This window comes from Microcebus murinus, chromosome 21, assembly GCF_040939455.1.
Source record: "Microcebus murinus isolate Inina chromosome 21, M.murinus_Inina_mat1.0, whole genome shotgun sequence".
Taxonomy (NCBI): Eukaryota; Metazoa; Chordata; class Mammalia; order Primates; family Cheirogaleidae; genus Microcebus; species Microcebus murinus.
In genome coordinates, this window is record NC_134124.1 from 6,957,723 (window position 1) to 6,982,356 (window position 24,634).

A 24,634-nucleotide genomic window follows, 5' to 3' on the forward strand; every position below is an offset into this window, starting at 1 on the left:
AATCTGGGTAAATGGCACCACTGTTTCCTCAGCTGATTGAATCAGAAATCTGAGGCTCATTCTTGACTTCTCCTTCCTCAGAACCAACACATACGTCTACCCCACCAAGAATGCCTAGGATCCTCTCTCTTCCGCATAGCTCCCAAATCTACCCCCTTCTTTCCACCCCCACTATACTTATATACTGTATACTACACTATGTACTGTAAACCACAAAAGTCCCCTCCACTCCCCTCCCTGCATGTAACCACTCCAACATTTTAACTCCAGCAGACTTATAACTGCTCCTTCATTCAGTTGAGTACCTGCCAGGCATTGTTTAAGGTACTGGAGTTAGGACAGTGAACAGAAGAAAAATACCTGCATTAATGAAGCTTACATTCTACGAGGGAAGACAGACAATAAGTAAATAAATAACCATATAATGTATTAGATGGTAATCAGTGCTCTGAAGTACAGTAGAAAAAGGAACTCAAATGGGGAGGGGAGGAAAGGGAAGTGGGTGCTGGTGCTATTTTACAGAGTGCTCACGGAAAGCCTGTAGGACAAGGTGACATTTGGGCAGAGATCTGAATGAAGTGCTGGAGTGACTAAGGCTATCAGCAGGAAGACCATTCCAAGCAGAGAGAACCAGAAATGCAAAGGCTCTGAGGCAGGAGAGTGCTTGCTACCTTATAGAAATGTCTAGGACCCTGATGTGGGCTTGAGTGGAAAGATGGAGAGGAAAAGCCAAAGACAGGTCTGAGGTGACTGGGCAAGATTGTGCACATTTTTTTTTTTTTTTTTTTTGAGACAGAGTCTCACTTTGTTGCCCATGCTAGAGTGAGTGCCGTGGCGTCAGCCTAGCTCGCAGCAACCTCAAACTCCTGGGCTCAAGCGATCCTCCTGCCTCAGCCTCCCAAGTAGCTGGGACTACAGGCATGCGCCACCATGCCCGGCTCATTTTTTGTATATATTTTTAGTTGGTCGATTAATTTCTTTCTATTTTTGGTAGAGATGGGGTCTCACTCAGGCTGGTTTTGAACTCCTGACCTTGAGCAATCTGCTCACCTCGGCCTCTCAGAGTGCTAGGATTACAGGCGTGAGCCACCTCGCCTGGCCCGTGTACATTTTATTCAGACTGAGATGAGAAGCAGTGGAGGGTTTTGAACAGAAAAGTGATATTTTTTAAATGGCTAAGCTGCTATGAGAAAAGAGCATTAATATGAGTATGTATACACTGTTCAAACATAAATGGGATATTTTGTGTATTGCTTTATTATCTTCTTTTTTCTTTCTTTTTTTTTTCCAAACAGAGTCTTGCTGTGTTGCCCACACTAGAGTGCTGTGGCGTCAGCCTAGTTCACAGCAACCTCAAACTCCTCCTGGGCTTAAGCCATCCTTCTGCCTCAGCCTCCTGAGTAGCTGGGACTACAGGCACATGCCACCATGCCCGGCTAATTTTTTCTATTCTTAGTTGCCCAGCTAATTTCTTTCCATTTTTAGGAAAGATGGGGTCTTGCTCTTGCTGAGGCTGATCTCAAACTCTTGAGTTCAAGCAATCCTCCTGCCTCGGCCTCCCAGTGTGCTAGGATTACAGGTTCTTTTCTCTAAAGTAAATTGTTAAAAAAATGAAATAAGAGCCTGTCATCCCTTTGTTTAAAATCTTTTGTGGGACTGGCCTAGTGGCTCACGCCTATAATCCTAGCACTCTGGCGGGCTGAGGTGGGAGGATCACTTGAGGTAAGGAGTTCAAGACCAGCCTGAGCAAGAGTAAGATTGTCTCTACTAAAAATAGAAAAAAGAAGCCAGGTATGGTGGCACATGCCTCTAGTCCCAGCTACTTGGGATCTGAGGCAGGAGGATCTCTTGAACCCAAGAGTTTGAGATTGCTGTGAGCTAGGCTGATGTCACGACACTCTAGCCCAGGCAACAGAGCAAGACTCTGACTGAAAAAAACCGAAAAACCTTTTGTTACTCCCCATTGTCCTAACAGTGAAGTCTAGAACTTTATAAAATCTCACTAGTCTGGTCTCTGCCCACATCACCAGCTCCCAAACCATGGAACTTGTTTTTCCTGGAATGGGACTCGTGGCCTTCTAACTTGGTTGTTACCCCAGTCTAGAATCAAGCTTTTTCCTTCCCTCCCTATCTAATTTGTCAATATCTTCTCTAGATCCCACTCATTCATTGAACAAATATTTATTTAGGGGCCTGCTATGTGCCAAACACTATTCTAGGCACCAAAGATATAGCAATGAACAAAATAGACAAAAATTTTAGCCCTGTGTCACTTAAATTATAATAGGAAGAAGACAGGAAAAAGTAATAAATGATATGTATAAGCTATATATTATATATAATTATACATAATATATACTCTTTTTTTTTTGAGACAGAGTCTCACTTTGTTGCACAGGCTAGAGTGAGTGCCATGGCGTCAGCCTAGCTCATAGCAACCTCAAACTCCTGGGCTCAAGCGATCCTTCTGCCTCAGCCTCCCGAGTAGCTGGTACTACAGGCATGTGCCACCATGCCTGGCTCATTTTTTCTATATATGTTTTTAGTTGGCCAATTAATTTCTTTCTATCTTTAGTAGAGATGGCTCTCGCTCTTGCTCAGGCTGGTTTTGAACTCCTGACCTTGAACGGTCGGCCCACCTTGGCCCCCCAGAGTGCTAGGATTACAGGCGTGAGCCACCGCGCCAGGCCCATAATATATACATGTTAAATATATATTTTAAAAATATGACCTTATATGTCAGAAGGTGATGAACACTAAGGAGAAAAATAAGCAAGGAAGAGGAGAATGAGATGTTGGGAAAGGGGCTGCAATTTTAGATAGGGTGGTCACTGGGAAAGTGACACCTGAGCAAAGACCTGGCAGCAGCAAGGGGTGAGTCAGGCAGCTACTTGGAGGACAGCATTCCAGGCAGAGGCAAAGCAAAGGTCCTAAGGCGAGAGCCTGCCTGATGCATTCTAGGAATAGTAAAGAGGCCACTGTGTCAGGGAAGTGTGTGGGAGCAGGTGAGCTCTGGAGGCCCTTATAAGGACCTTGCCTTTTACTCTGAGTGAGATGGGAGCTGCTGGAAGTTTTGGGCAGAGGAGGAGTGACGTGTTTGGACTTACATGGATCGCTCAGGCTGCTAAATTGAGTCCAGACTGACGCAGGCAAGGGCAGAAGGAGGGAGACCAGCTAGGAGCCCCCTGTGAACTTCAGGCTAAGAGATGATGATGTCTTTTTTTTTTTTTGAGACAGAGTCTTGCTTTGTTGCCCAGGCTAGAGTGAGTGCCATGGCGTCAGCCTAGCTCACAGCAACCTCAATCTCCTGGGCTCGAGCAATCCTGCTGCCTCAGCCTCCAGAGTAGCTGGGACTACAGGCATGTGCCACCATGCCTGGCTGATTTTTTTCTATATATATTAGTTGGCCAATTAATGTCTTTCTATTTATAGTAGAGACGGGGTCTCGCTCTTGCTCAGGCTGGTTTCAAACTCCTAACCTCGAGCAATCCACCTGCCTCACCTCTCAGAGTGCGATGATGTCTCGATTTAGGACAGTAACAATGGTGATGGTAAAAAGCTGGTGGATTTGGAATATATTTTGAAGGCAGAAGCACAGAACTTACTGAGGAATTAGATATGAAATATGTGAGAAAAAGAAAATAATCAAGGATGACTCCAAGGTTTTGGGCCTAGACAATGACAAGAATGGAGTTGCCATTGGAGAAAATGAAGACGACTGTGGGATAAGCAGGTTTGGGCAGAGGTATCGGAAATCAGTTTTGAGATGCCCAGATGCTTATTGCATATCCAAGTGAAGATATCAATAGGGAGCTGAATGTGTTAAAAATTCAGATTGCCTAGGCCAGGTGCGGTGGCTCACGCCTGTATTCTTAGCACTATGGGAGGCTGAGGCGGGTGGATTGCTCAAGGTCAGGAGTTCAAAACCAGCCTGAGCAAGAGCAAGACCCTGTCTCTACTATAAATAGAAATTAATTGGCCAACTAAAAAATATATATAATAAATATATAAAATTAGCCGGGCATGGTGGTGCATGCCTGTAGTCCCAGCTACTCAGGAGGCTGAGGCAGGAGAATCTTTCGAGCCCAGGTGTTTGAGGTTGCTGTGAGCTAGGCTGATGCCACAGCACTCTAGCCTGGGCAACAGAGTGAGACTCTGTATATATAAAAAAAAAATTCAAGGGAAAGGTTCAGATTGGAGATACAAAGCTGCATTTGTCAGCATATTTAAAGTCAAAAGACTGGCATCAATGGGTTGACAGCAGCCAGAAAGAGAGGTCTAAGGATGGAGCCCCGGGATACTACTAAAAGTAGTTCGTAAACTTTTTAATCTCAAGACACCTTTGCACTCTTGAAAATTTTTGAGGATCTCTAAGAGCTCTTATTTATGTAAGTTTTTTGCTTTTTGTTTTGTTTTGTTGTTTTGAGACAGAGTCTCACTCTGTCACCTGGGCTAGAGTGCTGTGATGTCATTGCAGCTCACTGCAACCTCAAATTTCTGGGGTCAAGGAATCCTCTGAGTGGCTGGGACTATTGTTGCACCATGATGCCCAGCTAGGTTTTCTATTTTTTGTAGAAATGGGGTCTCACTCTTGCTCAGAGCTGGTCTTGAACTCCTGACCTCAAGTGATCCTCCTGTTAGGATTATAGGCATGAGTCACTGGGCTGGCCCAGTTTTGTTTTTATTCACTTCCTCAGTGTATAGCAAGTGCCTGGCACATAGTGAATGCTCCATTCTTCCCTCATAAGCTTGTTGGAATTTCTCAAGGTAGGAGACTGACTCTCTTTAGTTTAAGGGGCACACTGCAAGTCTCAAGTCTCTCATCATATTATATCACCTGACACTTTTTCTTTTCTTTCTTTCCTTTCTTCCTCTTTCCCTTCCTTTCTTCTTTTTAAGAGACAAGGTGTTGTTGTCACTCAGACTTGAGTGCAGTGGCCTGATCATAGCTCACTGTAATCTTGAACTCCTGTGCTCAAGCGATCCGCCTGCCTCAGCTTTGCCAAGCAACTGTGACTACAGGTGTACACCACTGTGCTTGGCTAATTTAAAAACAATTTTTTTAGAGATGGGTTCTCACTATGTTGTCTAGGCTAGCCTCAAACTCCTGGGCTCAAGTGATCCTCTTGTCTCAGCTTCCCAAAGTGCTGGGATTATATTTCTGAGCCACTGCACCCAGCCCTACTTTACCCTTGTTTTCCAAAACACACCCTGCATTTTCATCTTGAGTGCCCTAGGCTTAGAACAGTGCCATGCCCTATGTGTGATTTTAATGCTCTACTGTTGCCATCTTGCAGTGGTTAATAATGTTTGAACGAGAGACTTTGCAAATTAAGTAGGTGGCCCTGAATGAAGTCCTGGATATACGAAGGTATGAAGCATAATCCTTTTAACTCTGTGTCTTGTTACTTCGAATATTTATTGATTGATTACTAGGTTCAGAGATAGCCAGGTGAAGTGGGAGGAAGCTACTACCACTCTAGGCAGATGGGACTATAGGAGTGAGGACCCCGAAACCAGAAGCAGAATGGGGTGTAGTTGGACAGGAATGGTCTTGTCAAGGGTTCTTTCTCTTTGAGGTTGTTCTTTCCCTATTTCATGGTCTTATTGCCCTTTGCCAGCATCGCTTAACTAGCACAACCTCATAGTGCTTTGAATTACAGTGGACACATTCACCCCCAGATGGTCACTGGGCACTCCCTAGGGGATAGGCATTGTGCTGGGTTCTGTAGGAGACACGCTCCTGTCTTCTAGGAGCTTGTATTTCCTTCAGGGAGAGGGAGATGTGAAGAGTAGAGGGTAAATATGTTGAGGGTAGGTCTCCCCTAGCACCTTGCTCATTACTCAGCACAAAGACAGCTGTGGATATTGTTGTCTTACATTGTTTTGGATTCAGGTCAATACTGAAATTGATCTTATTCATCACCCCGTGACCAGGGTAAAACATCATTGGAGTTTTCTGTACCAGGTTGATAGTCTGTAGTATTTTTTGTTTGTTTTATAGTTTTGTTTTTAGAGTATTCACCGTGAAGATAACGAAGGTAGGGTGAGAATAAAATTCCCTAAATGGCCAAAGGAATAGGGATAGAAGTCAGGTCCCTCTAATTTGTGTGTGTGTGAGGGGGGCGGGGGCGAGAACAATCCCAGGAGGGGACCCTACTGTAGTGCACCTCTTGTCCTGGATCAGGAGGGCTCTGGGTTTCACCTGTGATGAGTCAGGTGATTTCCAGAGACGCTTTCACCTCATATTATAAGAGGTCCCCAGGGTCGGATTCTAGTTCCTCTCTGCCCCATGCCGTGGGGCTTTTCCTTAGCTCCAGTTTCTCCTGTAAGGCCAGCGAGTGGGCTCAGATTACTTTTTTAGGCGCCTGTGACTCCGGGCCACCTGTGACACTCTTCAGAGGAGCATGCCCAGGACCCGGCGTCGCCGCGCTCCGGCTCTGCCGCACCGGCCGGGGGCCGGGCCTGCGCCGGGGCGCGCCCGAGACTCACCTGCGAGCGGAGCGGTGACTCACCTGCCCTCCCCCGGCCCTCCCCCGCTCGCGGGCTGTTCCCGGAGTCTCCGCTCCTCCTGCCTCTCGGGGTCACTCCCGGCCCAAGCGCCAAGTAGGGGCCTGGCATGAAGTGAGTCTGGGGTGGGGGCGGAGAAGGCAGTCTCCGGGGGGCCTGGCCCGGCGGGGCTCTCTTCGCGGCGGGGGCTCTTCCCCAAAGCGGGGCCGGGAAAGGCCGGGAAAGCGGGCAGGGCGGCGGCGGGAGGCGCCGGGAAGAGCGAGCCGGAGGGAGGTGCCGGGAAGGGCGGGCGGGGCCGGGGCCCGGGCCGCGGGCGGGCGGGGGGCGGGGGCGCCTGGCGGCCCATTTCCTCCTCAGAGCCAGCCGGGAGGGAGACAAAGCAGTGGCCGTCCGCTTCGGGCCTCCGGAACCCTGCTCTCGCCCCGCTCGCCGCAGGTAACTCTCTTCGCACCTCCCTTCGCGCGGGCGCGGGCTTCCCCGCCGGCCAGAGAGGGTCCCCTCAGGCCGGGCCGCGCCGAGCGGGGACCCGCGGGCGGGCGGGCGGGCGGGGGCGACCTCTCCCGCGACGCCGCCCGGAGTGGGGCGCGGGGCTGGCGTCCGGCCGGCGGCCCCTACCCCGCGGGCGCAGGCCTGGGCCCTGGCGGGCGGGGCCGGCGTTTCCCCGCGCTCGGGAAGTTGAGGGGCCGCGGCGGGCAGAGGGGAGAAGCCACAAGAACCGCGCCGCCGCGGCGTTTCCTCTCAGAAAAGTTTCTCCTGGTTTCTAAACTTTGTCTCAGTGGCCTCCGCGCGCGCGCCCGCGCCGCGCCGGGCCCCCCCAGCCGCCTGCCTTTTGGTGGCGCGTCGGCGCGGTGCGCTCGGGGAGCGGAGTTTCGCAGGGAAGTGATTGTTGTGTGATTTTGTGGTTTCTGTCCCCCTCCCCCTCCCCGGCCGCCGCAACTTCCCGGTGTGCCCGGCCGGACGTTGGCCGCGCCGCGGCGAACCTGGAAGTCGCAGCTCTCCCTTCTCCGACGCGGGCCGGCCCGTGAGGTGCGCCACACCCGTGCGCACTTTAGGCGTTCACCTTTACCTCGGGATTACTCAGCCGCCTCCTGCGGGTTGATTGGACGCACTCCGCTCTTGGTCCTAGTTTACAGGGGTGGCATGAGAGAAATTTTGTTTTTGGTGGTTGTTGACTTTTAAACGAGTGTGCGTGCGTGCGTGCGCAGAGCACTTGTTGGAAAACATGTTGACCGAATGCCTAACCTTTGCTTGGGAGCAGTGAGTGGCTTCCCAAAAATGCAGGCGGCGGTTGGCTCCAATCCAGGATTGACACCCTCTTATGTCCCCCGGCTACTTTGTAACTTTGTGTTTGTTTTGTGCGGAATGTACAACAATTTAGAGAAGAGTAAGATAGGTGAAGTCTCCAACTAAATTAAGGCTCTTTTATATTTTTTTGATAAAGGAAATGCTTACATTATTGCTTTGTTGTGACAGGATAGGCATTTTGATGAGAGGATATTTTGGGTTGAGCAGTGATTTTTAAAGACTGTACAGATGGGTGTTACTTTAAGAAATGCAATTAATTTGTAAATCAAATTAATTAAGATGTGTTATTTTGTTTTACAAGAGGAACGAGTGGAGAAATTATCCATAGCCTCTGCCTAATTATTTAACCCTTCTTGATGTTATTGAGAATATAATTTTTTATCCACTTTCTTAAGGGTTCACAGATGATTAAGAGATGGTCCCTGCCCCTAAGGATTCACAGTGTAGTAGGGAAGGTACTACACACCAGGTGTAGTACAAAGCAGACTTATGTGCCATAACAGTACTAATGAGAAACTATTATGTATGTATCAAATGTTATATGATACTAACAAAAGAAATTTGTGAACATGGAGAGGGGATTAATACGTTTTATTTCTTCTGGGAGGTGGTGGCTTTCAAACTGCATGAACCGTGATTTGAGTTTTATTAAGTGAAGGGAGAGAGTAATGAGAAGCATAAAAGGACCCATGAATTTGAGGAGTTGTGATATGGCCCTCCTGGTTTTTCTTTACTTTTAGCTCATCTCAGTTTCTCCTTCTGACCCTGTCTTTTCATACCCACGGTTCTCCAAAGTATCTTGGTCTGCTGATACAGTATCACCTTCATTCCCATCAGTGGCATCTCATTCCATATAGTGACTTAGAGGCGAGGGGTGCTCTCACCTTGGTTGGGTGCCCCAAGGTGGGAATAGCTGCTCTGTGCAGTCTCCTTGTCAACCTTACGTGCAAAAGTCCAAGCCTTTATTTTGAGTGCAGATGTCTCTCCTGACCCACATGGTTACCTGTGCACTGAGCAGCTCCTTGAGTGTCTCAGGAGCTTCTCAAACACAACATGTCCAAAATGGGTCTCCTTTATCTATCTTCTAGAGACCTAAACCAGATGTGAAGATCCAGAGTAACTGCCAGGGTCTTGGAATTTCTTTGAGAAAATAACGTTAGTGTGGGATGTGACAGCCCTTATTGGTGGTGGTGGTGGTGGTGGTGTGTGTGCTGGTGAAGATCTAGATAGTGGGACCAGGGTTCTCTGCATGTGCAAAGGTCCTGAGACAGGAAAGACTCTAGAGATCTGAAAGAAGACTGTGTAGTTTGAATGCCCTGGGGGCAGGGGAAAAGACCTCACATGAGATTACCAGAGATGGCAGAGGCCTGGTCACAGAGGGCCATGTTTGGGTTTTATTCTAGAGATGTAAGAAACTATTGTTTCATGATCTGATTTCCTTTTTGAGACAATCGCTCCTGCTAGTGCTTGGAAAGGGCTTGTATTTGTGTGCATGTGGAAGCAGGGAGTTGAGCTAGGAAGATGGGGGGGGTAAAAGTAGGGATGAAGGAAGCTGTATTTTGGAGAAATGAGACTAAACTATGGATTGGACTAAACTGTGGAGCCTGGGCTTCTCTGTAAAGTTGTTTCCTTAGTGACTCTCCCCTCAACCCCAAACACACTTTCATGATGAGCTATTGGTCATATCTCAAGACTCGGCACTTTTATTTCTGGTAGCAAACTTCTTAGCACCAGGTAGTGTATTACATTGTGCTCTGTCTTACTGTTGGTGTCTGTGTTTGCTTTTCCTGCTAGAAAGTGAGTCTTGTAAACTCCTTGAAAGCAGGGACTGATAGCTTTGGCTCTTGGCTTTTATCTGTCATGGAGGAAAAATTAGATGCTTGTCGAATGAAGGAGGAAAATCTTTTCTGTCTGGATTGTGTCTTGTGGATGGAAAAATGACAGATAAGGCAACAGTCAGGTTATGGATAGCTTCAAATACGAAAATTGCTGTTTTGGGCAAATTGAGAACCATCTCCAACCCATTCTTCTTCTTTTCCACCCAGATCTAATCAGTGATGAAATCCTCTTTCATACAGTTACACATATTCCTTTTTTTTGTACTCTACTTCCACTCTAGTTTATATTATTTTCCTTGAACTATGGAAACTATTCGTGGTTGTCTGGATAAATTGTTGTTGTATTGCTTGCTTTGGTGCACTTTTCCTTCTCCCGGACCACCCTTCTTTCTCTTACCCATCTGACAGATCCACCTTAGATGTCACTGCTTCTGGTTTCTCTCTTGTATCTCAGTGCTTCTTGGGTACCTTGTACATCTGTGGTTGCATCTTTTGTAGTCTTTACTAAATATTTTTGTGGATGACTTTGTTCCATCTGTGTCTTCTTGAAAGTGGGGTCTAGGCCTTTATTTTTTAAAACTTTTTAAAAAATTAAAGTATAATACACATGGAGAAAAGTGCTCAGATCATGACACCTGCTCAGTGAATTCTCACAAAGTAAACACCATCCATATCCACTACCCAGACCAAGAAACAGCATATTACCAGCTCTCCAGAAATCCCTTTCGTCCTTTGTGGTTGCTACCTGCCCCTCCGCTGCCTACAGTTTTTATCTCAGGATCTGGAGTATTATGGTTGCTCAATAGTGTTTGCCAAAGTTAGTTGAATTTCTTCCTATCTTGGCCTCTGCCATCCAGTGTCTTACATATAAGCAAAATTTTCACTCTTATTTGAGAAACTTATTGCTATATTGTTGCATTGGTTAGATTCTGGGGTTGACATTCAAGATCTTCTAAGTTCTGGCTCTAACTTAATTTTTCAGACTCATTTTCAACTGTAAATTGTTGCTAGTCCTCTGCATCTGCCAGCATTTGCACTTATGTTCCTTTGCCATTTTAATGGAATGTTCTATCGTTTTTGTTTTTTTCCTTAAGAGATAGGGTCTCATTCTTTTGCCCATGCTGGAGTGTAGTGGTGTGATCATAGCTCACAGTGGGATTGCTCCATCATTCTCTAACAAATGCTGTCCATCTCTGAAAGCTGATAATATGCTTTATTCATGGAAACTTTGATCACTGTTCTTAGAAATGATTTTTAATTCATCTGAATTCCTAAAATTTACACCTGATATATGATATTCTCACTATCCTTTTTTTTGTTGTTGTTAGCAAAATAGACGTAAAAAATTTACCATTTAAGGCCAGGTGCGGTGGCTCACGCCTGTAATCCTAGCACTCTGGGAGGCCGAGGCAGGCGGATAGCTCAAGGTCAGGAGTTCGAAACCAGCCTGAGCAAGAGCGAGACCCCGTCTCTACTATAAATAGAAACAAATTAATTGGCCAACTAATATATATAGAAAAAATTAGCCGGGCATGGTGGTGCATGCCTGTAGTCCCAGCTACTCGGGAGGCTGAGGCAGGAGGATTGCTTGAGCCCAGGAGTTTGAGGTTGCTGTGAGCTAGGCTGACGCCATGGCACTCACTCTAGCCTGGGCAACAAAGCGAGACTCTGTCTCAAAAAAAAAAAAAAAATTACCATTTAAACTATTTCTAAGTGTTGTATGCCTCAGTGTCATTAAGTACATTCACATGGTCATGCAAACATCACCACCATCCGTTTTCAGAACTTCTTCATCTTCCCAAATTGAACTTTGTACTCATTAAACAATAACTCTCTATTCGCCTTCCCCCACAACCACCGTTCTATTTTCTGTTTTTTTTTAATTTGACTACTCTAGGTACCTCATAAAAGCAGAATCATACAGTGTTTGTTCTTTTGTGACTGGCTTAACATACTGTCTTCAAAGTTTGTCCATGTTGTAGCATGTGTCAGGATTTCCTTTTTAAGGCTGAATAATATTCCATTTCCCACTCATTTATTGAGGGACACACTTGGGTTGCTTCTACCTTTTTGCTGTTTTAAATAATACTGCTATGAAATTGAATATACAAATACTTGGTCACATCCCTGCTTTCAATTCTTTGGGGAATATACCCAGAAGTGGAATTGCTGGGTCATACTGTTTTTCACATCAGCTGTACCATTTACATTCCCACCAGCAATGTAGGAGGGTTCCAATTTCCTTCCCTTCCCTTCCCTTCCTTTCTCTTTCACTTTCCCTTTTCTCTTCCCTTTCCTTTCTCTTCACTTTCCCTTTTCCCTTCCCTTCCTTTTCCCTTTTCCCTTCTTCTTCCCCTCCCCTTCCTCTTCCCCTCCCCCTTCCTCTTTCCCTTTCCTATCCCTTTCTCTTCCCTTTTCCTTTCCCTTTCCCTTGAAACAGTGTCTTGCTCTGTTGCCCAGGCTGGAGTGCAGTTGTGTGATCATAGTTCACTGGAACCTTGAACTCCTGGGTTCAAGCAATCCTCCTGCCTCAACCTTCCAAGTGGCTGGGATTACAGGCATGTACCACCATGCCTGGATAATTTTTTCTTAGTTTTTTTTTATAGAGGTGGAGTTTTGCTATGTTGCTCAGGCTGGTCTTGAACTCCTGGTCACAATTGATCCTCTTGCCACAGTTTCCCATAGTGCTGATATTATAGGTGTGGGCAACTGCACCTATTCAAGGGTATCTGTTTCTTTTCTTCTCCTTTTCTTTCTCTTTCCCTCCTTCCCTCCGTCCTTTGCTCCCTCCCTTCCACCTTCCCTCCCTTCCTTCTGACAAACACTCTTCCTTCTGACAAACACTCTGTCACCCAGGCTAGAGTATGATGGCAACATCATAGCTCACTGAAACCTCAAATTCCTGGGCTCAAGTGATCCTCCTGCCTCAGCCTCCCAAGTAGCTGGGACTACAGACACGGGCCACCACTCTTGGCTAATTTTTTATGTTTTTTGTAGAGATGGCATTTCGCTCTTGGTCAGGCTGGTCTCAAACTCCTGACCTCAGTTGGTCCTCTTGCCTCGGCCTCCCAGAGTGCTAGGATTACTGGTGTGAGCCACTGTGCCTGGCCTGGGTTCTAGTTTCTTTATGTCATCACCAATGTTTGTTATTTTCCTTTAAAAATTAAAAAAAATATATAGATGGGATCTCCTTGTATTGCCCAGCCTGGTCTCTGACTCAAGTGATACTCCCATCTTGGACTCCCCAGTAGCTAGGACTACAGGCATGGCCACTGTGCCCAGCTTTTTTTTTTTTTGATAATAGCTATCCTGATGGATCTCATTGTGATTTTGATGTGTATTTCCCTAATAATTAGTGATGTGAACATCTTTTAATGTATTTATTAACAATTTGTGTATCTTTTTGGAGAAATATCTATTCAGGTTGCACATTTTTAAATTGGATTTTTTGTTATTGAGTTTGTAGGAGTTCTTCATACATTCTAGATATTAAAGATACTTACATGATTTGCAAATATTTTCTCCTATTCTATGAGTTGCCCTTTCATTCTGATGATAGTGTCTTTTAGTGCACAAAAGTTTTTAATTTTGATGATGTCCAACTTAGCTAATTTCTTTTGTTGCCTGTACTTTTGGTGTCATATCTAAGAAATCATTGCCAAATCCAGTGTCATGGAGCTTTTCCCCTATTTTTTTTTTTTTCATCAGCTATGTTATGGATTCCTTGAGGGCTGGAATTAAGTTACTGTTGTAGTCACTTAATCCTCCCACACAGTGAGCACATAGTGAGGAAATATAGAATTTTCTAAAAATGTAATTTTTTTTTTTTTTTTTTTTTTTTGAGACAGAGTCTCGCTTGTTGCCCAGGCTAGAGTGAGTGCCGTGGCGTCAGCCTAGCTCACAGCAACCTCAAACTCCTGGGCTCAAGCAATCCTACTGCCTCAGCCTCCCGAGTAGCTGGGACTACAGGCATGCGCCACCACGCCCGGCTAATTTTATATATATATACATTAGTTGGCCAATTAATTTCTTTCTATTTATAGTAGAGACGGGGTCTTGCTCTTGCTCAGGCTGGTTTCGAACTCCTGACCTCGAGCAATCCGCCCGCCTCAGCCTCCCAGAGTGCTAGGATTACAGGCGTGAGCCACCGCGCCCGGCTTAAAAATGTAATTTTTAAAAGGTCATAATAAACAGTTATGTAGTGGGATGTTTCCTGTTACTGTTAATTTTTCATTGATTATGTGTCCATTATCTGATGAATTATGATGATAACATGCTCTTAGGAGTTTTTAAATTTAAGAAATTCAGTCTGAGAATTTGAATTTTGTCATCTATGTAATGAATATGATGATTTATAAAGTGTATTTATTTTAATTTCTGATGTGAGAAAATGCTAATTCTTTCAGTTAGGGAATGTGGAACAGGATATGTTTTTTATCTATATTAAATTGGTTGTCTTAGGAGTAAAACCAGTTAACAAGTTCAGCATGTAAATATCATTAAGTTGCTGACTTACTGTCATTGAAACTCTTCTAGACCATAAATTCTTTTGCTAGGTGCTGAGCTCATTCAAGGCAATTCTATTATTTTGTATCTTTCTGTTTACTGTGATAGCTGACTCATTTCTTTGCTCATAGCAGATACTAGTCAATAAATACTGAATTAATTATAGTAGATATACTTACGATATGTATAGGATTGTGCCAAGTTAATGTGGGGGTGGAGACATGGCTTGACATCTAGTTTATTAAAAATTTTCTTTTATAAAAGTCATATTTTACCATGTAGAGATAAATACTATAAACATTTTAGTAAATACCCTTTAATCTTTTGTTCTAGGCATGTATATCGACTATAATTTTTATAAAAAATAGATTTTACTTTATGTGCTCTTTTGTAATCTTCTAACTCTGTTGTCTTAGAATCCATTCCTAGAATTCCCTTCCTTTTTAAGGCTGCATAATACTCCATTGTATGTATATATATATATATATACATATTACATTTTGTTTATTCATCTTTTGATGGACAGTTGTATCGTTTCCAAAGTATGCTATTTTTTGTAGCTCTTAAAATTTTGCCAGTTTTCCCTCCAGAAATGTACTCTATCTGCATCTGTGGTGTATCAGGGTATTTTCCACTTTAAACATTTTCTATCATTTGAGTTGAATGAAGCTGAAAGGATGGTTTGGATGGCAGGTCAGGCTCCTAGGATAGAGGGGGAAATGTCTCAGGTTGATTAGGTATATAATAAGTCCTTGTAGGCCACTTGCTGGTGTTGCTGTGTCATCTAGAAAGGGTTTGGACTGAATTTCTGCCCAGCAATGTTTAACCTCCTTGTCAGGGATGGTTATGGATCTACCTTTTCACCTATAGTCCTTCCTCCTCTTCAGAGGTTGATGCCGACTTAGTTATTGAAGCAGGGGGTCTGAGTAAATAATATTTTGTAATTTACATTATGTGGTTTAATTGTGTGTACATGCTGTTATAAAAAATAAATTTCATGTGACTTTTCTATGTATTGATTGTGGAAGTGACAACATAACTGTTTTTTTTTTTTTTTTTTTTTTGACCAGGCTAGAGTGCCGTGGCATCAGCCTAGCTCACAGCAACCTCAAATTTCTGGGCTTAAGCAACCCTTCTGCCTCAGGCTCCCGAGTAGCTGGGACTATAGGCATGCGCCACCATGCCCGGCTAATTTTTTCTATATATATATTAGTTGGCCAATTAATTTCTTTCTATTTATAATAGAGACGGGGTCTTGCTCTTGCTCAGGCTGGTTTTGAACTCCTGACCTTGAGCAATCTGCCCGCCTTGGCCTCCCAGAGTGCTAGGATTACAGGCGTGAGCCACCACGCCGGACCCATAACTGTTTTTAGAATTGTATACCAAACTGAATTTTACTGCATGTAAAAAGTAAAAAAATGAATAAGTAAAAAATCAATTTTCCAAAATATTTTTGGGGGTGAATTTGACCTTCTATATGGAGATAAGTAGTAAAAATCACAAACTGAGTTATCCTTTCTTGTTTCTTAGCCCATATCATTTGTTTCCCCAAGTGACTATGAAGCCACACACTTTGAAGTCTTAAAGAAATTTTGGTTATATTGTACATGTTGGAGGATTTAAGTCTTATTAGCACCTTCTGTTTTCTCTTAAGGAAAAAAGTTAAACACATAAGGCATCTGGAAATTTCCCAGAATAGCAGTTTTGGAAACTTGCCCAGGTGCTAGTGTGCCTTCTTCCAGTCCTGGAGGATGTTGCTTGTATAGTCTGATGTTCTGCTCCTCTCCCCATTCGATGTGGGCCTGGATTGAATGAATCAGTGTGGGGAATTGGACAGTCTGGCTTGACTTGCCCTGTTTCACGCTGTTTGCTCATTTTGTGAGTTATCCATTACTGAAAGTTCAAAGTGTGTAGAAATAACCACACCTCAAAATAAAACGCCAACATTCCACTTTCTCTGTTGGAATTTTTAAATGTTCATTATTTTCTTTAGTTTTTTCATAACTATGAAAGTTTTTCTTCTCCATGTGCAAGTATGGCCCAACTCCATTTCTAATGGAGCTTGAAATTAGCATGCATTTCTATTTACTTGTTGATAGACTACCATCGATCAACTCCACTTTTTGATTGGGATTTAATTTGTGTTTTTTCACAGGCTGCAAGTTTGCAGTAATGCATATACTGTAAATACAGTTCAAAGGGCAACTTCAGATGTTCTAAATATTTCTAACAGATTTATTTGATCATTTGAAACAAATGTTATATGAGTAGTGTGATGTGATTTTTAAAATATCTGTCATCTTTTTCATGTTTTCCATTTTATTAAAAGAAGGGATGAAATTATACTATGGAAGTTATTATAATTTTCATCTTTGAGACTTTTTTTAAAAGACTTAAAGGGCTTTACAGAAGAAAAATGTATCTTTTGCATAAAAATTTGTGATGACTAATCTTAGTATTAAATAATTGGTCTTATTCCTTAATTGTTAATTTTAAGGCTAGTTCTTTCCTGGATTGCTTAGTTTTGACTAGTTTCTTCCATTATATTGAGGTATGAATTTCCTTCATTTTTTTTGTTCTGAGGTTTCATTATTAAATATTTCAAAAATAAGTGGACCATCTACTCTGGAAGGCCGAGGTGGGTGGATTGCTCAAGGTCAGGAGTTGGAAATCACCCTGAGCAAGAGTGAGACCCTGTCTCTACTAAAAATAGAAGGAAATTAATTGGCCAACTAAAAATATATAGAAAAAATTAGCTGGGCATGGTGGTACATGCCTGTATCCCAGCTACTCGGGAGGCTGGGGCAGGAGGATCACTTGAGCCCTGGAGTTTGTGGTTGCTGTGAGCTAGGCTGATGCCATGACACTCACTCTAGCCCGGGCAACAGAGTAAAACTCTGTCTAAAAAAAAAAAAAAAAAGTGGACCATCAATTGTCTTGAAAATGTTTTAATGTTGCTATGGTTTATTAGTATTTGATATTCTGAACTGAAGATATGAGTTGGAAACCTGGTTAATTATCGGGTTATATAATCTGGTACTTTCTTTAGTAATAGGCAGCTTAAACTGCAGACTGTTCTTGCAACTGAAAATGCTGTCATAACTCAGAAAACACATTCAGTGTGGCCCATTTCAAGTGACGTGAAGGATAGAGCTTTTGCTATTAGTCTATTTGCCCTGCCCTTCTTTCCATGCAAAGATGTATTGTTTCCATTCTCTCACGGTATGTTGAATATTTCATTATGTTAAATATTTCAATATTAATTCCAGACTCTTGATCTTGGTTTGTGAAATATGATAGTGTAGTGAATAAGCTAGAACCTTAAAGGAAGAGGTAAGTTACTATTACTCATGAGTCAGTGTTTATGGGGTTTTGTATTCCTGGGGATCTCTAAATTGGCAAAGGTTTCCTATAATCATCTGTTACCATTCTCTTGCTTCCCTGGGCCTGGAGTCATCATGTTCTCAGAAAAGTTTTGGACTGACTGTGAGGTATAGCTTTAGAAACCTGTCATTTTGCAGAGAGGTTACTAAGTGAAATGTAAGCTTGATCCCTTGGGAGGGGAAAAAATCCAAGGAAATGGAAGATGGCAACCTTTGAGAGAAATTTAAGTTTATTTGGAGGTCTTTAAGATCAGTGAAAGATGTGATGTTTTCTAGGTAGCTTAACTGAGTCAGAATCTAAGGCAGTATTTAGTTTACTGTGTCTTAATTACATTGGGAAGGGTTCACTTAAATGGAGTATGTTTATAAAATTCTGCCTTGGAAAGTATTGTGCCAGGTGCTGGGGAAATGTTAAGAATGTGTAAGTCACTATTTCTTATCTCATGAAGTTTACAAACTTCATGAAGTTTACAAACTTCATGATTGATTTAGGTTTAGTGATATTACTGATAGGTAAGAATTAGCAGTTTGTTGCTAATCAGTAATGAGACATTTCTTAGCCTCTTTTTGTGAGGCAGATGAGATGACATTGTTGTCTGAGTCTTGAAGGAAGATGAGTAGCTTTCCAGTTGGAAAATTCTGTGGAAGGGTGCTCTGGGCAGAAGAAAGATCTTGTATAAAGATCTGGAGGGGCATGCACGTGCACTGGGGAATATTTTCATGGAGTGGAGATAGGTGATAAGGCTGACAGGCTAGTGCAGATGAGGTTTGTTTGCAGGAGTTTTGGCTACATCTTGCCTGTAGTGGGTAGGCAATCCCATTTTATTCAGAGGGAGTAACCCAATGACAATGATTACTGGGCTGCTGGGAGAATGATTGGAAATTTGAAGACTCTTAGATGCTCTAAACTAGAGATAATGAGGACCTAGGCTAGAGAACTGAATAGGAAGGGTTCAAAGAGTAAGTGAGGTGTTTACTAAGGTGTAGAGGAAGAGGAGGGAGGAGGGGAGAAAGGAGTCTCCTTCTAAGGGACCTAGTATGGTGGATCTTTGGTCATTGGAGATGGGGAAGCCCACAGAAGAAATAGGCTGGGGTGGGTGGGTGGGTGGGTAGGTATGCTTGGTTTGGGGCCTATGTTGGTTTTTTTTTTTTTTTTTTGAGACAGAGTCTCGCTTTGTTGCCCAGGCTAGAGTGAGTGCCGTGGCATCAGCCTGGCTCACAGCAATCTCAAACTCCTGGGCTCAAGCAATCCTCCCGCCCAGTCCCAGCTGGGACTACAGGCATGAGCCACCATGCCCGGCTAATTTTTTCTATATATATTAGTTGGCCAATTAATTTCTTTCTATTGATAGCAGAGATGGGGTCTCGCTCTTGCTCAGGCTGGTTTCGAACTCCTGACCTTGAGCAATCCACCTGCCTCGGCCTCCCAGAGAGCTAGGATTACAGGCGTGAGCCACCGTGCCTGGCCCGTTCCAAGTATTTTTAATTTAGGGTGGAAGAAGTCCAAACCTCTAATGCCTTCTTAATTTCTTAGCTTATCTGTCAACCTTCTAGTGCATCTCTATTTTTCACTTACACCATGGTTCTTGGAAGGTGCCAGTGTTCTTTGGTGCCATTGTTTTTCACAACCTGAAACAGCCTCCCTGCCCTCACATAACATGTCAGATCTTTAGTGAGGCCTCCCTGACTAGTTGGATAGTGTCTTATGGGTGGTCTTGGAGCTCCTCTTGTCCACTGTTGGAGCACTTTACAACTTTACTCCTTCTATTGTATTATAGCTATTTTCCTGTACAACCTGTGAACATTTTCCCCGAACTTTTTTGGGGAAAATGTTCAAACCTATAGAAAAGTTGAACGAGTGGGTACAGTGAGCACTTGATGCACCAGTTTACCTAGATTCACCAATTGTTAACATTTTTCAAATTTTCTTTTCTTTTTTTTTTTTTTTGAGACAGAGTCTCACTCTGTTGCCCAGGCTAGAGTGAGTGCCGTGGCGTCAGCCTTGCTCACAGCAACCTCAAACTCCTGGGCTCAGGTGATCCTCCTGCCTCAGCCTCCCGAGTAGCTGGGACTACAGGCATGAGCCACCATGCCCGGCTAATTTTTTCTATATATATTAGTTGGCCAATTAATTTCTTTCTATTGATAGCAGAGATGGGGTCTCGCTCTTGCTCAGGCTGGTTTCGAACTCCTGACCTTGAGCAATTCGCCCACCTCGGCCTCCCAGAGTGCTAGGATTACAGGCGTGAGCCACCACGCCCGGCCTCAAATTTTCTTAATTACTACTTATATAAACTTTTTTTCAGACTTATTTGAAAGTAAACTGCTGACCTCAGGCACTTCACTCTTAAATTCTTCAGCATGTTATTCCTAAGAATAAGGACATGGCCCTATATGCCCATAGTACTACTATTACACTCAAGAACTTTTACATTGATACAGTAACATTATGTAATACCATTTTTTTTTTTTTTTTTGGGAGACAAGATCTCACTCTGTCATCCAGGCTAGAGTCCAGTGGTGTCATCATAGCTCACAGCAACCTCAAACTCCTAGGGTCAAGCAATCCTCCCACCTCAGTCTGCCAAGTGGCTGAGAGTACAGGGGTGCACCACCATGTCCAGCTCATTTTTCTATTTTTTTTGTAGCGATGGGGGTCTTATTCTGGCTCAGGCTGATCTCGGACTCCTGACCTCAAGTGATCTTCTTGCCTAGGCCTTGCAAAGTATTAGTAGTACAGGAATAAGCCACTGCACCTAGCTGTCCAATACTTTTCAAATAGTGGTCTGAGGATTAGCCTCAGCTCTTCCAGGGAGCTCATGAGAAATACAGTGTTAGGCTCTACCCTAGACCTACTGAATCAGAATCTTTTTTTTTTGGAGACAGAGTCTCGCTTTGTTGCCCAGGCTAGAGTGAGTGCCGTGGCGTCAGCCTAGCTCACAGCAACCTCAAACTCCTGGGCTCAAGCAATCCCACTGCCTCAGCCTCCCGAGTAGCTGGGACTACAGGCATGCACCTCCATGCCTGGCTAATTTTTTCTATGTATATTAGTTGGCCAATTAATTTCTTTCTATTTATAGTAGAGACAGGGTCTCACTCTTTGCTCAGGCTGGTTTCGAACTCCTGATCTCAAGCAATCCACCTGCCTCGGCCTCCCAGAGTGCTAGGATTACAGGCGTGAGCCATGGCGCCCGGCCCGAATCAGAATCTCTTAACAAGATCCCCAGAAGTACAGATCTGGTGTATAGTTCATATTCATATTCAAATTCTTCTAGTTTTCCAAGTCATATCCTTTAATTTTTTTCTTTGATCAAGAATCAGTAAAAGATCACATATTGCACTTAGTTGTCATGTCTTTTTCGTCATGATTTCCAGTCTTTCCCTCCACACCCTTCATGACATTGACAGTTTTGAAGAGTTTAGGCCGGTTTTGCAGATGTTCCACAGTTTGGCTTTGTCTGATACATGATGATACATATATTTTTTTTTTTTTTTTTTTTTTGAGACAGAGTCTCGCTTTGTTGCCCAGGCTAGAGTGAGTGCCGTGGCGTCAGCCTAGCTCACAGCAACCTCACACTCCTGGGCTCGAGCGATCCTTCTGCCTCAGCCTCCCGAGTAGCTGGGACTACAGGCATGCGCCACCATGCCCGGCTAATTTTTTATATACATATCAGTTGGCCAATTAATTTTTTTTTTTCTATTTATAGTAGAGACGGGGTCTCGCTCTTGCTCAGGCTGGTTTTGAACTCCTGACCTTGAGCAATCCGCCCGCCTCGGCCTCCCAGAGAGCTAGGATTACAGGCGTGAGCCACCGCGCCCGGCCCATATATTTTTTAAAAATATATGGCATCTTACTATATTGTCAAGGCTGGAGTACGGTAGCTATTCACAGGTGCTATAATAGTACACTACAATCCTGAGCTCCTGGGCTCAAGTGATCCTCCTGCCTCAGCTGGGACCGTAGGCATGTGCCACCATGCCAAGCTTGATGTTTCTTTCTTAGGGGATTGCAGCAGGTTGTCAGGTTGTTGCACTGGTGATGATGCTAACTTTAAACACTTGATTAAGTAGCATTGAGGGCCAGTCAGTCATGGTGGCTCATGCCTGTAATCTTAGCACTTTGGGAGGACTAGGTGGGAGCAAGAGCAAGACCCATCTCTACAAAAAATAGAAAAAATTAGCTGGAAGCAGTGGTGGCGTTCCTGCAGTCTCAGCTACTTGGGAGGCTGAGGCAGGAGGACTGCTTGAGCCCAGGGGTTTGAGGTTGCGGTGAGCTGTGATGAGGCCACTGTATACTCCAGCCTGGGTGACAGAGTAAGACCCTGTCTCAAAAAAAAAAAAAAAAAAAAGGTAGCATCTGCCAGATTGCTTTGTTACAAAGACACCTGTTTCCTTTTGGACTTAATTAATTGCAACAGTGATCTGCTAGGGATTTATAATTAGTCTTTCTGTCCCCCAGAACATGGTAATTGGTTAGTCATTGATGAATGAATGACAAAATAGGTCATCAAAAGTATATACTAAAATAAAAGTTTTAGATACAATTCTTTCCTATTTTTTCGCTGGGTCTGGGTAATTTCCCAGACTCTCTAGTAAAGTGGAGACATCTTTTTGCCTAGCTCTCCAAGAGAAGTACCTTACTCTTCCTGTGGGCTTCTGCTCAACTGTGTGAAAAGTTTCTCTGCCTTTTAGTCACATTGTTTTAAAACAAAAACCTCCTTTTCATGTTGTCTTTCTTTTCTCTTGTGCCCCCAGTCCAAATGCTTGTTTTATATTCTTTGCTCTTCAGACTAGTCATCTAGTCTGTTATGGAAACAGGGACTTCCTGTGCATCCATAATCAGTTGTCTGTCATGAGGGCTTGACATAGCTTTGTATTAAACACTCTTCTATTGTTAACAGTCTCAGCCATGATGTGATGGAAGCTAAGTAAATGAACATAGATTGCTGGTCCATATAGCAAACAGTCACTTCACCTTACAAGCTTGTTCTTATTTTTTTCTTCATTTGATCTCTTCTTGCTCTGTTCCAGCCACCCTGGCCTTCTCTTTCTCAGTCCTTGAAGATACTGCCTCATCCAGGTTACTTCTGCCTGGAATGCTTTCTTCCCTCCAGATACTCACTTGACTGGTTCTTTTAGACTTTTTTTATTTTTATTTTTTTATTTTGAGACAGAATCTCACTTTGTTGCCCAGGCTAGAGTGAGTGCCGTGGCATCAGCCTAGCTCACAGCAACCTCAAACTCCTGGGCTCAAGCAATCCTGCTGCCTCAGCCTCCCAAGTAGCTGGGACTACAGGCATGTGCCACCATGCCCAGTTAATTTTTTCTATATATATTAGTTGGCCAATTAATGTCTTTCTATTTATAGTAGAGACAGGGTCTCGCTCTTGCTCAGGCTAGTTTCGAACTCCTGACCTCAAGCATTCCACCATGTCTCGGCCTCCCAGAGTGCTAAGATTACAGGCTTGAGCCACCTCGCTGGCCTAGACTTCTGCTCAAACATTATTAAGACAGAAAAGTGCACTAAGGGCCCTACCGAATTCCATTACTGTTGCACTGCTTAATTTTTTTCCCAGCTCTATAATGTCTTCATGGTTTACTTATTTATGCCATTACTGCAGTATAAGCTTCATGAAGGCAGGATCCTTTTTTTTCTTGGTTACTGCCATCTGGAATAGTGCCTGTACAGAGGAGGGACATCAGTATTTCCTGGGTGAATGGCTTAATAGTTGACTGAACATTGTTTTTTTAAGTTTACCTTTTGTTTTTTGTTTAGTGCTTTTTACAATCACTGTGTCTCCTGATGCTTGTGGCATGGCAGTTCTTTCATTCAGTTGTTCCCATTACCTTTGGTGCCCTCAAGAAAATAAGAAAAGAAACAAAAAAAAAAAATAAGAATGATTTAAATGTTTTATTATGATTATTATTTTTTAAAGATTTAGCTAAGTATCCTTTTTCCCATAGGTCTGTAAAGTTGGAAGGAGAGTGACAACTTCTCTGTGCCATATATTAATAAATGCCAGAGACAAAATGACATACAAATGATGTGATCATTTAATCTTGTTACTCTGCAGTAGATGGGAAACCTTTTACTGTTATTATATTTTGGCTTTCAGGTTTGACCAAGACTAAGATTTTTTTTTTTATATGATATTGCAATTATGATTAGAAATAGAGACCATATTTTTTGGGGAAAAGTTTTCTTTTTGTTTACTTGCGCCATCTGCATTTTTATACCTCTTATTTTCTTACCTCTTACCTCAGTCCCAATCTGGTTTATAGTTCAGAAGGTGACAGTTTGGGGGTAGAGGAATTTAGTCAGATAGGCAGGATTTGGTTTTTAGAGTATGTCTTTTTTTTTTTTTTTTTTTTTTTTTGAGACAGAGTCTCACTCTGTTGCTCTGGCTAGAGTGCTGTGGCGTCAGCCTAGCTCACAGCAACCTCAAACTCCTGGGCTCAGGCAATCCTCCTGCCTCAGCGTCTCCAGTAGCTGAGACTACAGGCATGTGCCACCATGCTTGGCTAATTTTTTCTATTTTTAGTAGAGATGGGGTCTCGCTGTTGCTCAGGCTGGTCTTGAACTCCTCAGCTCAAACGATCCGCCCACCTCGGCCTTACAGAGTGCTAGGATTACAGGGATGAGCCTCTGTGCTGGGCCTCAGAGTATGTCGTAATTATAAGTGTTACCTTGATTTTTTGTTTTTGAGGTTACCAGGAAATTTGAGAGTTGAGGTTCTGACAGCTGTGTTAACTCTGCTTAATGTAGATGCAACCTGGCAGTGCTGTGACAGCACTGAGCAATTCACAGTCCTATGTCTTGTGCAATGTGACAGTTAACTTTGCTTTGGGTACTTTTAATTTCTAAATTTCCTGATTTGCATTTAAATGAACCATCCTAACATTTCATTAACCTTGCTGTTAGAAAAAATTGACGTCGAGTAACATGGTAAGGTAGTCTAAAACTTTGGAGCAGGCACATTTTAAGGATGATGTGGCCATTCTGTTGTAAATGAACATTTAATGTCTTTTGAGAAGGTGTGTTGCTCTTTGCACAAATGAGGCAGTTTGCTAATAATCAGTCTCCTTGGATTC

At 43.4% G+C, this 24,634-nt stretch overlaps 1 protein-coding gene across 2 annotated transcripts in view; it reads left to right on the top strand.

The window, feature by feature from the left end:
* The first annotated feature begins 6,604 nt into the window (after positions 1-6,604).
* CTNNA1 (catenin alpha 1) overlaps positions 6,605-24,634 on the top strand; it is a 159,503-nt gene continuing 141,473 nt past the window's right edge. The window contains exon 1 of one of the 2 annotated variants that reach the window (XM_075996095.1): positions 6,605-6,624. The gene's annotated coding sequence lies outside the window, so the exon portion shown is untranslated. Of the gene's footprint in view, positions 6,625-6,810; positions 6,946-24,634 lie in introns of those variants that run through there. The other variant, XM_075996094.1, reaches the window with a different exon arrangement.